This window comes from Schistocerca americana, chromosome 1 (genome assembly GCF_021461395.2).
Source record: "Schistocerca americana isolate TAMUIC-IGC-003095 chromosome 1, iqSchAmer2.1, whole genome shotgun sequence".
In the NCBI taxonomy this organism is placed as follows: domain Eukaryota; kingdom Metazoa; phylum Arthropoda; class Insecta; order Orthoptera; family Acrididae; genus Schistocerca; species Schistocerca americana.
This window is the reverse complement of record NC_060119.1, coordinates 629153798-629169740: the sequence shown is the minus strand read 5'-3', so window position 1 is coordinate 629169740 and position 15943 is coordinate 629153798.

Below are 15943 nucleotides of genomic sequence, written 5' to 3'. Positions count from 1 at the left end.
AGGGATCGAAACATCGACTGTTGATGATGAAATCTGAAGAGCGACTTATCTACGCAGACGATTTTACCTTCTCAAAAGAACTTTGTGTCTAAAGAAGAGAGAAAAAACTAAGAAGAAAGAGGAAGAGGAACAGCACTGAGGAACCACGCTAGGATTCGGAGTCCCTGAGGGGCGTGTGTGCGTCGTTCTTTCTGTCGTTTCTCCGAGATAAGAGCGTCCTTCGTGTTGGAGAAGGGCGGACGGCGGCGGCAGATAGCGCGCAGTCGGCCGACGGGCGCTGTTTGGGGGCGGCGTTTGCTCAGCCTGGTCGCTGTTTGCTCCGCCCGTCCCTCCACTTGCCCCAGCTTCAGGGCCCTGCCCTGCCGATAAGGCAGGCGCCTGTTAGTCCGGCCGCGCTGTGACGTACACTACGGCGTAATTGCCGCAATTTGAGCGCCGCCCCAGACACAGATCGGCCGCTGTTCGATCGCTCGCAGGTCTGCGTGTTCCTCTCGCCCCTCCACCCCCCCCCCCCCCCCACACACACACATTTTACAGTTTTGCGTGCTAATAGCTGTTTGCGCTCTCAAAGATCTTGCCAGCGCAGCGCGTTCAGAGAGTTTTGCTGCATTTACTCTTCGCTTTTTGTGTGTCTGCTGGCGTTTGAAAGTGTTCTGTAGTATACGATCTTCTGAAAGAGAGGAAATAGATGGCACCGCCTTTGCTAGAGTATAATCTGGCAGTACTGATAATCTATTAGGTTACACACTTTATTACAGTTGCACCATCTACATTACTGCTTTTGCTTTGTCGTAAGCCATCTGCAACCTTTGGCTCTGAGACGTGGCGTGGAGAGGCCGAGAAAGAAGGCTGGAGTGGCAGTGCAGTGTGGCGTCTCTCTGAATGGGAATGCAATGGGAATGTAATTATTGTATATTAGTGAAACTTGGCAGATATGCTAGTGCATTAACGCGAACTGGTTTACACTGGAGAAAACATTAGTTACAATTGTGACCACCAGACGCAAAGCTGCTGCTGTACGCTTTGTCTGACGGTATGACATCCACACTGTTATTCGACAAACCATAGCAGAAGAGAGACTGCGCGCTGTTAGTGAAAGAGTTTTATGTGAATGGCAGCAGTGACAGTGCTACTCTGAGAGAGTATAGCTAATTGAAAGGTCTGAGGTGAGGCCCGATGTTATTATACAATTTAAAGAAGATAATAAAATTCGAAATAACGGGTGAGTTTTGTGTGGCACCTAGAAGGCATCCTACCTGAGAGGAAGTCATTGACGAGGTTGCTGTTGCTGTAACTGTCCACACGTGTAACTCAGGTAGTACTGATGCTCGTGCAGTGTTGCGAGAATAGTCCATCCCGTGGTCAAGAGTGTGGAAAGGTTTGTGGTCAATCTTTCACTGGTACCTATACAAGATCCAGACTATGCAGCAACTGGAAGTTCATGATTCGCAGCAACACACTGAATTAGCTTTTCGGCTTCTGGCACGGACCGAAGTGGATGACACTTGGCCAGCCAGTATTCTATGGAGTGACGACACACACTTCACACTACACAGAACTGCCTATTATGGGGTTCTGTTAAACCGGATGTCATGCACGAAGAGCCACTGCCCTCGCCGTATGTGACTGTGCGGTGTGGATTTACAAGCACCTTTAATCACGATCCGTTCTTCTTTGAAGAGAATACACCCAGGACGCCTGTCATGTGTAACGTGACGTCGAGATCTCCTCGTACAGGTTGTGATTCATGCTTTGGAAGAGCGCAGCTGTGTGGAACCCACACCTTTCATGCAAGACGGGGCAACACCTTTCATGCAAGATGCGGAAACACCTCATGTCGCCCGCCCAGTGGAAGATCTGCTTAATGCAACCTTCCACGAAAGTGGAAGAGAGGTTTTCCAGATACGTAGGCTACAGGATCACCTGATCTGAATCCACGTCAATTTTAGCTCTGCGGATATCTAAGAAAACGTGTTTACCAGTGACACGTTCGATCTCTACCTCGTCTGGAGGTCAGTATACGAGAACACGTTGCTCAGGTTGTTTTGGGATTGCTGCGAGCTACTCTTGATTATGTCGTTTTACGGATGCAGCATCTCGTCCACGTCTCCGGTGCTCTTATTGAACAAATTGTACAAGCAGTAGCTAATAATAAAATCAAAATTACAGGTTTCTCACACGTTTGACCTTTTCTGCCCACGTCATGCACATAATCCACCACATATGGAAACATTTCTCAATGTCTCTGTTGCCCTCACAACGCCAGATTTGCAACTCGTGTGCAAAATTGGTACTATTTTTTATCATTTCGCATTAGTGCATTAGAATACCTACAGCACGCTGTTTTTGCGAGCCTTGAAATCGAAGTAGCACTCTGTGCTGCGAATGTACGAAACCAAGCTTGTCAACGATAAATGTGGCGCATGCACTGTATTTCAGAACAGTCGTATTACCAGGAGAGAATGTGTCATGAATAGGTAAACTCCACTAAACCACCTATGAAAAACAAGTGGTATTTTCTCCTGTTTTCTACCTGTGGCTTCATTAAAGTGTGTCCTCTCTTCGCAGCTCTCGGACTTTAATATGTCCAGTTGGCTCCGGGGTTTGTTCCCAGGGGTAGTGTTCGCTTGTACAAGGGTGCAGAACAGAGCTTGCAGGCGGCGCCACTCCGGGTTGGTTACTCTCGTTGCGAACGCAGCAAGTTATGCACTGGAATCAGTAGGACGACGAAACTTGTCTTTGTAGGAGTAGCATGTGAATGGTACTTTGTCCGATTATATCGAGTTGGATACTCGACGGGAGTTAACCCTTTAGATGATCCATCACTGCATTGGACATGGGACCGCAGCTGGTCATATCCTTGTAGAAACAGGGAATACCAACTGTCGTACTTTTTACAAAACACACTAATTACGCGGCCAGTTTCGACACGAATGCACTGCAGATTGGATATGAACTTTCAGTTTGCATAGGGGCCTGAAGATGACACTCATGTAGCATCGAGAGACAAAAGTCCTCCACTATTTGCTGGACGTATTCCAATCTCTGTTTCCTCTACAGTTTTTACCCTCCTGTTACAAAAAGAAATGTCACCCCAGACCATTTCTCCTTATTGTCGGACCGTATAGCGAGCGATAGTGAGGTTGGTATCCCAAAGCTGTTTGGGGCGGCTCCAGTCACGTCTTCGTTGGTTATCGGGACTCATTTTGAAGCGGGACTCACCACTAGAGACAGTTGTACTGCAGTCAATGAGACTCCATACTGAAGGCGTGTCTGGAGACGCCTCGGTCAGCAGTGGCGTACCAACTTGACTGTCGCCCTCCATACGCCCCAAAAACCAGAAGTGATGGTCTGGAGTGACATTTCATTTCATAGCAGAACCCCTTTGGTTGTCACACTGGACTCGCATTTGGGAGGACGATGGTTCAATCCTGCGTCCGGCCATCCTGATTTAGGTTTTCCGTGAGTTCCCTAAATTGCTCCAGGCAAATGCCGGGATGGTTCCTTTGAAAGGGCAAGGCCAACTTCCTTCCCTAATCCGATGAGACCGATGACCTCGTTGTTTGGTGTCTTCCCCCAACCAACCCAACCGTTTGACCGTCATCCGCGGCATCCTTACAGCTCAGCGGTACGTCGGCGGTAACCTGCCTCCCGTATTGTTGTCCTTCGTTGCCAGCCATCCTAGGCTTACGTTTCAGCAACATAATGGCCGCCAGTACACTGCGAGACTTTCCATTGCTTGTCTTCACGCTTGCCAAACCCTACCTTGGCCAGCAAGGTCGCCGAATCTCCCCCCAATTGAGAACGTTTGGAGGATTATGGACAGGTCTCTCCATCCAGCTCGGGATTTTGACCATCTAATTACCAACTGGACAGAACTTGGCACGATATTTGCTAAAGGTCAGAGGTGGACGGGTTATTGATTTGATCAATTTATGAAACTCTTGCGCTTGAATAAATTTTCCAGTTCTTCTGAAACTGTAATCATATGTTTGCCTGTACATTTACATCACACCTACCGATTTCAATTGTATTCGGATAATTCCTATGTGGTTCTTCTTTATTCTCGTTTTACTTCATTTTCTTTTTGAATAAACAAAGTTTCTATGTAAATTTCTGAGTCAGCCTATGTATTTGGTGTACACCTATTTGTTGTATCGTACAGTTATTTAGTTTTGATTCTCAAAATTTGTAGAGCTTAATGGTAGTTATGTAGCTACTCTGTACTTGATTTACCCAGTTATCGCTCCCACTGCCGACCAGTCTAACAGTTTACTTATATAAATAAGCTGTCTGTTCTTTCGGACATGTCCGAAAGAACAGATACCATATTCATATAAGTATATAATTCTGGCAAAACCGGCCATGACCTTCTTCTTCTGTGTCGATGCACACATATTCTCCATACTCTTACGGGACTTGGTAAGAATGTCTCCCACGAGTAATGAGAGTGTTGGGGTGGGACACTACGACTATAGTGTATGGGCATACAAGGTGAGAATGTGGGTCTCGCTGGAGGCGTGCTCGAGATAGTCCCTGAAGTCGCGCTGTCCTCTGTGCCCTCGGTAGCTCAGATGGGTAGAGCGTCTGCCATGTAAGCAGGAGATCCCGAGTTCGAGTCCCGGTCGGGACACACATTTTCATCTGTTCCCGTTAATATATGTCAGCGCCCGTCAACAGCTGAAGGTATTAATATAATTCTAATTTCAGTCTAACAGTTATCTGCGTACCGTTTGTTCCTCAGATAATTCAGCCGCGTTATAATAATATTAGTAGCACTTCGGTAGATAGTTTCACTTTCATTGCGATTTGGGAAGCGTTTCCTACTTTCCCTTTCTTCGTAACTGAGAATCTGCCTCGCGACTTAAACGAGTTTTATAAAAAGGTAATGAGTTCTCCAGTAGTAAACGACTGTATGCTTGTGTTTACCGAGTAGTGTGCATCGAAATCGGTGGCTCAGACAGTAACACTACACTGCTAAACTTGAGCTCAATCTTGTACTAGCACTATGTCTCATTTCATGTTTCATTTCTTTCATGACCAGTAAAATTTTTTTTTACGTGATTATTGCCAAGATACAGAAACGCATGAGTCCGCGTTACACTGGACAACCCAGTGCTAAGCATAGGTTAGTATCATTTATGAGTACTATTCGTTAGGAGTGTGGCATGCTTGATAAATATTCAAACATGCGACGCACGAGTGTTACGTGAGCATCCCCATTTGCTGACACTTCCTCTAATAGTTCTCGGGGCAGGTTGCCTTGGGAAGCTTTCATTTTGGGTCTCCCATTTCCTCGAAGTATGCCGCGTCTAATCTCAAAGTCTTCTTCGCAATATTTCCCCTTGTTACTGGCAACGGCAAGAAGAATCTTTCTTGTCTAATTTTCATCTGCTTACTGCAGGTAGTTACAGACCTTCACACACTCTTTCCTCCTCCCGTACCGAAAAAATGTGTCGCGTTAAATCAAATGCGTCACAGAAACTTACACGAGAAACGATACTCTGGTGGCCACTGGAAGTTTCGTGGATCCATTTAATATGCGACTCATGGGTTTGAAAATTTGTGAAACTCCTTCAACACTTCGCTAAGAAAAATATTTTGAATTACTTATTACCGCAACGAAGGGGCACAGTCCCTTAAGCAGACTGCAAAGACTGCAGACACTTCTACTGCAATGTGCTTAGCAACAATCGTCTTTCTTATAACATAATGTATGTTATCCAATCATTGCCACATGAAGAAGACGCGGCTTGTCTGTTAAAAGTTGGCATATTTAAAAATGGAAAAAGGCAACTTTCATTAATACTGTATAACAAGATATTACGTCACGATTGCTTAAACATGTGTAATATTCACATTAACGGTTTCGGCACCAGGTCGCCATCCTCAGATGTGATTAAAAGCCTAAAAAGCAGCGTCAAGATGAATAACAATTCATTGATGTATTGCAGATATAATGATGTTAAACGTTCCCAACTGTAATTGTTATATATCTGGACAACGCTTTTTAGTGACTTGATAACACATTTTACTAAAGTTTGAAGCTCCTCTTTTCTTTCTTTCGTGTTTGCGATTTAAATCCTGGGTGGTTTTGGAAATTAGTCGTATGCAAACACAATTAGTTTATTTTTATATTTACCCATACATGTTTCGACACCAATGTGTCATCTTCTGTGGGTCATATTTTTATTTTATTGTAAAGTACAATATCACATTTGTAATAATTTAACTGCTGTAGCCCTAAAAAATACATTTGCATTTTGATTCGTTTTGTTTGGACACTCACCTTAAAATTACATCACTAATTGAACTGTATTATTATACATCGATTTTACTGCTCGTTTCCGTCGATTTTTTGACAGCCTGTCATCTGCAACCTAGCCATGAAGAAAATTATTGCGTATTTGTGGAGAGCTGTTTCGAGGGTAGAGGTTATCTACGTTTCTGTACTTACATTTTCCGTCCTGTTTCGTGTCCCTGTGACTTGATCACATTTGAAAATGGCAATTTGGAGCCGAAAGGTAATGTCAATGTTACACTTTCAAGCGATCGCTACGCAACTGATTGTTACACAAACAGTCTCTCTTTCCCGAACGGCAGGTATAATATCTACGAACGATTATACCATCTTTGATGTTATGGTGTACTTTTTTTTTATGGGACTCAACTGCTGAGGTCATTAGTCCCCTAGAACTTAGAACTAGTTAAACCTAACTAACCTAAGGACATCACAAACATCCATGCTCGAGGCAGGATTCGAACCTGCGACCGTAGCGGTCTTGCGGTTCCAGACTGCAGCGCCTTTAACCGCACGGCCACTTCGGCCGGCTGTACATTTTTGCTGACTGATTACTACATCTACAGAAATACTCCGCAAGCCACCTGACAGTGCGTGGTACCACTAACTGATTCCCATTACCCTTTACTCACGAATGGTCGCAGGTTCGAATCCTGCCTCGGGCATGGATGTGTGTCATGTCCTTAGGTTAGTTAGGTTTATTTAGTTCTAAGTTCTAGGGGACTGATGACCTTAGATGTTAAGTCCCATAGTGCTCAGAGCCATTTTACTCGCGAATGGCATGTGGTTATATTACATTACATTAATATTCCTGTCATAGATCATGAAAACGACATTTCGTAATTACCTGGAACGCGTCAGTTTAATATAAGTTTTCTTTGCACTATATAATTATTTATACAGTTACTACTTTATATCTAAAAATTCATCTGGTAAGGAGGAGTTGTCATTCAGAAATTCTTTTAATTTGTTTTGAAATGCTGGTTGTCTGTGTGTCAGACACTTAAAGCTATTTGGCAAATGACTAAAGATTTTTGTGGCCGCGTATTTCACCGCTTTTTCTGCGAAAGGCAGAATTATTCCAGACCAGTGAAGATCATCCTTTCTTCTAGTGTTGTAGCTATGCACTTTGCTACAATTTTTTAATTGGGGTGGGCTATTATTAACAAATTGCGTAAGTGAATACATTGCGAAGGTACTGTAAATATCCCAAGCTCCTTAAATAAAATATGCAAGGTGATCTTGAGCGGGCTCCAGCTATTATTCACATTACACGCTTTTGTACAATTAATATTTTTCTCTTATTGATGAATTACCCCAAAATATGATGCTGTATCAAAGCAGTGAATGAAAAAGGCATAGTAAGCTAATATACTATCACCAAAATTTGCATCAACCCTAATAGCATAAGTAGCTGAACCTAACTATTTCAGCAGGTCATCAACGTGTTTCTTCCTATTCTATTTCTCATCAGTACACTCAACCTGATATTTTGAATATTCTGCCTTAGCAACAGCCTTCTGTTCAAAGTCTATATTTATTAATGACATTATGCCATTTACTGTACAGAACTGTGTATACCGTGTTTTGTCAAAATTTAGTGAGAGTCCACTTGCAGAGAACCACTTAATAATTCTCAGAATTACTTTATTTATAACTTCCTTAGCTGATTCTTCTTTGTTCAGTGTGATTAATATATTTGCATCATCAGCAAAAAAAAACTACCTTTGCATCTTCATTAATAAAGAGTGGCAAGTCATTAATTATGAACAATATTTCAACCTTCTGCTTTCTTCCAGTTAAATGTGAATCGAACCATTTGTGCACTGTCTCATTCATATCACAATACTTAGGTTTATCTAGAAGAATTTCATGATTCACACAGTCAAAAACCTTTGAGAGACAAAAAAGTATCCCAGTGGTGATTTTCAGTTATTCAGAGCATTTAATATTTGATCAATGAAAGCATATATAGCATTTTCTGTTGAAAAGATTTTCTGAAGACCAAACTAACATTTTGTTAGTACTTCATTTTTAGAAATATGTGAAGCTACTCTTGAATACATTACTTTTCCAAGAATTTTGGATAAAGCTATCAGAAGTGAGATTGGGTGGTAGTAGTCTGATGCTAAACAGACTTAGCCGCTTTTTTATGTAATGGTGCAACAGTAGCATATTTCAGTCTACCTGGTAAAATGCCCTGTTTCAGTGTGCCAACTTATCTGTTGGGAACAAGCTTTTAGTACTCTGCTGAAAATACCATCAATTCAAAGAGAGCTTTTACTTTTGAGTGAATTTATTATTTTCCTAATTTCAGTAGGAGAGGTGGGTTCAATTTCAGTTTTATCAAACTGCGTAGGTATCGCCTCTTCCACATACAGCCTTGAATTTTCTGATGAGTAGCTGGATCCTATTTTCTCTACGACACTTAGAAAGTGATTATTACAAATATTTGCTTCTTCTGACTTTTTTTAAAACAAACTTTCATTGAGTGTTATAGAAATTTGTCTTCCTGTCCTCTCTGTTGCCCTGTTTCACTTTTAACAATATGCCAAATTCTTTTAATTTTAGTATCAGAGGTGCTAATCTCATTCATAATGCACATTCTCCAGCACTTTTTAATAACTTTTCGTAGTACAAGGCAGTAGTTTATATAATGTTTGACGGTTTCTGGATCATTACCCGTGGATGTAAGGTACATTTCTCTTTTCTGTTTATAAGATAGTTTTATTCCTTTAGTAAACCATGGTTTTTTAAATTGTTTCTTATAGTTGTGTTTCACTGTCCTCAAATATTCTCCCGAAGATATAATGAAATAGGTTAAATTTTAAATTAGCATCAGGCTCTCTCGACATCTCATCCAAGTCTAAATCTTGCAAGCTCTCCCCAAAATTTTAAATTGTTAAATCGTTAATTGAAAACACTGTTTTGGAGGACTGTTTTGTATTATTGTATCGAGCTGTGCATCATACAGACCGTTCTTAACAGGTAAAGTTTTTATTTGATTAAATTTATCGTAGTCTATAAACATTATCTATCAGTGTGTTGCTTTCCTGTACTACCCTAGAAGGTAAACCAATAACTGATGTCAAACTGAAAGAACCAAGTAATACTTCAAAGTCAAGCTTTCTCTGAGAGTTTTTCGGAAAATCTACACTGAAATCCCCACAAACAATAATTTGCTTTCCTCTGCCTGACAGGTAACACAAGAAAGAATCTAAGTTTTTCAAAAATAGCTGAAAATTTCGCAGTAGGAATCTATATACAGCTAGAATTATAAAAGTACAATTATTTAGTTTAAGCTCACACGCACATGCTTTTATATGTTGCTCTAACCAAAATTTTTAGTTTCTAAATTTTTCACGCTATGATAAATTATAACATATATGGCAACTCCTCCTCTCTCTCCATAGTGTCTCTACTTACATGTGCTGAATGCCGGTAACCACACTTTGTTGTTGTTGTTGTTGTTGTGGTCTTCGGTCCAGAGACTGGTTTGATGCAGCTCTCCATGCTACTCTATCCTGTGCAAGCTTCTTCATCTCCCACCAATACCTAATGCAACCTACATCCTTTTGAATCTGTTTAGTGTGTTCATCTCTTGGTCTCCCTCTACGATTTTTACCCTCCACGCTGCCATCCAATACTAAACTGGCGCTCCCTTGATGCCTCAGAATATGTTCTACCAAGCGATCCCTTCTTCTAGTCAATTTGTGCCACAAACTTCTCTTCTCCCCAGTTCTATTCAATGCCTCCTCATTTGTTATGTGATCTACCCATCTAATCTTCAGCATTCTTCTGTAGCGCCACATTTCGAAAGCTTCTGTTCTCTTCTCGTGTAAACTATTTATTGTCCATGTTTCACTTCCATATATGGCTACACTCCACACAAATACTTTCAGAAACGACTTCCTGACACTTAAATCTATACTCGATGTTTCTCTTCTTCAGAAACACTTTCCTTGCCATTGTCAGTCTACATTTTATATCCTCCCTACTTCGACCACCATCAGTTATATTGCTCCTCAAATAGCAAAACTCCTTTTCTACTTTAAGTGTCTCATTTCCTAATCTAATTCCCTCAGCATCACCCGACTTAATTCGACTACAGTCCATTATCCTCGTTTTGCTTTTGTTGATGATCATCTTATATCCACTTTTCAAGCTGCTCTTCCAGGTCCGTCCCTGTCTCTGACAGAATTACAATGTCATCGGCGAAGCTCAAAGTTTTTATTTCTTTTCCATGGACTTTAATACCCACTCCAAATTTTTCTTTTGTTTCTGTAGTGTTGGCAGAAGAGCCAACACTGTGTTGCTAGAGGAGTCCGAAATGCACGCGTTTAATTACACGCTGACTGGCGCGAGGTCTGGAACAGTTAAGGGAATTAATAGTAGCAAATAAAGTACGTAGTTGATATAATACTTAACTTTAATCCACAATTGGTGTACATCGCTCTTGACGGTACATGTTATAATGTCAATATCAAATGCTATGGCGCCTTGCTAGGTCGTAGCAAATGACGTAGCTGAAGGCTATGCTAACTATCGTCTCGGCAAATGAGAGCGTAGTTGTCAGTGATCCATCTCTGGCCAAGTCGGCTGTGCAACTGGGGCGAGTGCTAGAACGTCTCTCTAGACCTGCCGTGTGGTGGCGCTCGGTCTGCAATCACTGACAGTGGCGACACGCGGGTCCGACGTATTCTAACGGACCGTGGCCGATTTAAAGGCTACCACCTAGCAAGTGTGGTGTCTGGTGGTGACACCACAGTTTCCTTTACTGCTTACTCAATATACAGATTGAATAACATCGTGAAGAGGCTACAACCTTGTCTTACTCCCTTGCCAACCTCTGCTTCCCTTTCATGCCCCTCGACTCTTACAACTGCCATCTTGTTTCTGTACAAATTGTAAATAGCCTTTCGCTCCCTGTATTTTTCCCCTGCCACCTTCAGAATTTGAATGAGTGTATTCCAGTTAACATTGTCAAAAGCTTTCTCTAAGTCAACAAATGCTAGAAACGTAGGTTTCTAAGATAATTCGTAGGGTCAGTTTGGCCTTACGAGTTCCAACATTTCTACGGAATCCAAACTGATCCTCCCCGCGGTCGGAACCACACTTTGTTAGTTATAATTTCTCTAATTTTCTCATAGTGGTCACTATGTGAGATTTATGTGGGAGGAAGCAATATATTGTCTGACTCTCCTCGAAAGCACTTTCTCATAACATCAATAGTAAACCTCTCCGAGGTGCACGACGCCTGTCTTGTGGCGTCTGCCTCTGGAGTTTGTTGAGCATCTCTGTAACGCTCACGCGTCGACTAAATGATCACGTGACGTTACATTTTCGCTATCTCATCTGTTAGTCCTATCTTGTAAGGGTATTATTTACGGTTTTATGAGCATTCTGCCGTGGTCTAAGGCAATTTTCTCAGCCTATAGTTTCACGTGATTCACGCGTTAATCTTTTAATAAGCCCAACGTTTACAGCGGCAAGAGTATACTAAATAATTTGCACTTGAAGTCAAATGTACATGAGAACTACTAAAAAGGAAGCATCAGTATTCCTCTTAAATAGCGCAAGAGCAATTTTCGAGTGGGCAACACGAATAAATCGGCAGTAGCAGCTCGTGCACTAGGAGGAAGCTGCCACCAATTTCGATTTCTCGATACTAGAGTTTTAACAATGTCCCGTCATTACTATGTTACGATATTCAGTGGCCATAGAAATTTAAAAACAAACATTGTCAACACAGGGGGTAAAATCAGACAACTTGTGTGGCTTCGTGCAACATTAAGTAAACAGCGTCAACTTTTCTGCTGCAAGCTTTAGGCTCCATAATACACATTCGCCCGACTCCACAATCCTTAGCAGCGGTCGCAAGACACCACAATCCCAAGGTTGTAAGACTACCAATAAACAGTTAGGCAGTTTCCGCTACGTCTTTATAGCCTCTGAGAATGTCTCCTCCTTTAGGAGAAGAAACGTTACGAACAGACACATCCCTTAGACCACGGTCTAGTGCCCAAAAAACCGATGTCATCAAGGATATTTATAAAAAAAAGGAAAAAAGCTTCCGTGTTCTGGCCCTAGACTGACCTATCGTGCCCGATCGACCACCACATCTTCCTCTGCCAATGGCATTACTGGATGTGTTATGAGGGGTACATAATCAGCTCACCGCTTTGTTGACCTTGGAAGCGCTATTAATTGGCCAAGTAGCTCCTCAGATGGCCTCAGGAGACTGGATGCACCCCGTCCCAGTCATCCTACCAAGTAAAAATCCCTAGCAGTACAGGAAATCGAACCCACGTCTTCCGTATGGCAGTCAGCCGTGCTAACAACTCGGCTACGGAGGCAGACGAGAATATAAATACAGACCGTACGCTGAGGTGTTCTGTTACAGGCCATCACGTGCAGACTGTCTCCAGACAAGTTCATTATGAGAAGCAAGTGACATGTAGAGTAGTAACAAATTACGTAAGCAAAATTATATCTGATAAACAATTCAACAATTCTGTTAATCGTGAAAAAGAGAGGCCAGAGGTTAAGTTTTTAAGGGTTGCTATAAGGGAGATGGAGGACAAGCTGGTACTGCAGAAACGTAGAACAGGGAACCCGTCGTCTCATTCGACTTGAGTGATTTAGGGAAACCACGAAAAACCTTTATCTGGATGGCCGGATAGAGATTCAGACCGTCGCCCTTCCAAATACGACCCCAGTACGCTAACCACTGCTCCAAGTCGCTCGACACATCTGATGAAGTGGAGATGACTTTCCTGTGTCCTCCTTCCATTACGGATATTGTCACCGCAACCTAGAACTTATCGGTGTGAACGTCAATTACTGAAATGCGAGCGCATCTTCTACCATTTTTTCACAGATTCATTTTGTTTTTCCACAACAGAAGATTGACACTAGCACCGTGCCCGTATTCGTCTACTGTTTGTAGCGCTTCTATCTCAGAGCGCTTGTCATACAAAACGGCGGCTGCACTTTCTCGGTTGGATGTGAATCGTGTTTAAACCACGTTATTTTTTTAAAAAAAATCGTGTAGCAGTCATCGTGCTTTTGCAGCAGGCTGTAGAGGGTGCGCTGTATTCCATCAGTTGTTCTTTCGAAGTGAATTCCATTGCATAATTTCACTGCATCATGCACAGTCTGGGGAATGCGGTTATTACGTATTTCCCTACACTTGTGATTGAAAACCACGATCTTATACCGAGTATGACAATACTCAGAGTGTACTAGCAGACAGACAACAGCTAAATAAAAACCTGTGCACTCTGAGAGGTGGACTAACCAAATGAGGAGGAAGCGAATGAGTCTTTCGCGTATACATTACACAGTTTTCGATGAAACTATTTCACAAACGAATTCATACGGAGTTTATCTGTCCGTGCTCCTGAATAACTAGTTGCTGTGGTACTGCTGCCAACTTAGTAGCTTTACACTTGTTGACGGTAGTGATCAACGTGAATTATATTATTGATCGGATTGTCGACCTTGTGGGTGGAAGGCTACCTGCGACGATGTCATTGCACTTGCTGATCATACCAGATATGCGAGATCTGGGAAGCACCTCACAATATCGCGTCCGCTATTCACGCAATGTGACTCGCCAAAACATTCCTCTGTCAGTATCTACTCTTTCACGGGCATGTACGCGTGTAATTTCTGCTCGAAGCTAGGTCAGCGACCGTTCTTAGCTGTGTATGCCTCCAGTCGAGTTTTTTGCCGTAGTCTAGCACTATGGAGAAGGTATATCTATGAACAGAGCAATTATATGCTGAGAAAAGACTTCTGTCAACAATATTCAGGGTGACCGACGGGAAATAGGATACTTTTATTAGGTTATTAAGACGTTTAGCTTATATTTACATCAGTTTAACTTGCAGGTAAATGTTCTACACACATTTTCATCACAGAACAGTCTAGCCCATGTTTATTTCTCTAAAGGTACATCATACAAATGGCTTTCATCAATGGCGATCCACTGCAGAAGACGTTCACGTAAGCAAATCACTACATTCTCAATCATTTCTTGAGAAATGCTACCTATCTCTTCCCGGACTGCAACTTTTACCACATCAGTGTTGTGGAGTCGTCGCAAAAAAATTGTTCTTGAGATGATCCCTCAGAAAAAAATCAGGGGCTGAAAGATCAGGTGACCTCGCCGGCCGTGCTTCGTGTCCGAACAATATCGACGTTTTGTTTATTGGCAAACACATTCAGATGAAAGTTTGCTTCTTTAGGCATCGCAACCTTTGTCTGAAATGCATCGTGCTGGTCAATTCTGTCCAGTAATGTTATGCAGAAATTAATCCTACACTCTTGGCCATAACTGTTGAGCCAGTTTCAGCTTGTAAGGATGAAATTTAAATCCAGTTTCACAATACCCTGAAAAGACCTGGGAGGGATTTGTAATGTTCTGGAATGGCGACTGAGAGATCGCTACGCCCTTCGTCGCAGAGCCACAGGAACCCGTTGAATATTTTTCAACTATCGAACTGTAATTTCAGATCGATCCAGTTTCGATTTTAGTACAGAATGTAAACAATCGGCATTACACTTAGGTCAAGTGACGTTTCAAGTTTTATGTTGCATCGAACACGGCACGCCATTTTCGCGTCAAAGATATTACTACTCTATACCTGATACATTCATGACGCTCACTGCTCTGAAAACTGATAGCCGGAGCGACCGTAACGCTGCAGGCGGCTAGAAAGCATACGGTAGAAAGAAGAGAGTAGAAGGCATGCATAAAATGAGTATGAGTACAGCTACATCTTATGAATTAAATGACATACGTGGCAACAAATGTCTGAGAAACTCTTCCGAACCTTAACATAAAAGTAGATTACGTTTCAGTCGTTAGGATGGTCACAGCTAAACTACGACTGTCGGCATTATTATCATTATTCCATATTCCATTACGCACTTTCAAACAACAGTAAAAAGCTTTGACAACTTTAATATAATACGTCGAGCACATTAGTGTCATTTAAATGCACATATAATATTAATGAATCTGAAGCAATTAATTTGTCCCCGGAACCGTTTATAGATGAAAAAAATGTCATCATTTGAACATGTTAAACCAACAGCCATATTCAGCACATCCATTATGCGCAATAATTGAGTGCCTCAGGAAAAGCAAGAAATTAGATACATCGTGTTTCAGGGAGGAAACGTATGTGTTTGCGGAAATCTGAACGCTAGTCAAAGAACTGTATCGTAAACCAGGCTAATAATTACATAAAATTGTACACCTGATAAAATGGGATCAACTCATTTCATTCAGTCTTAGTCAGTGACCTGAAGTGGATGGCAAGATCAAAATAGGCATATTTACATCACCAATACATCTAGTTTTAAAGAGGAAGAATACATGACAAAAAATCATATACCAGTACTAAAAGAGAAAAAAGAAACTTTTGAATCAAAGCAACTGAACCAAACTATAATGACTGTCAGCAAAAGACGTATGAAATTCAAAAGAAAAAATTGTGATTACAAGTGAATAGAAACAAAGCACAGGAATATTTGTTTTAAACATAGGGAATGGTAAAGACACTGCCTTCATTGCTAATAAACGGGCTATTGTTTTGCTTCCAATGACATTAACACCGTTTTATGGTTAGG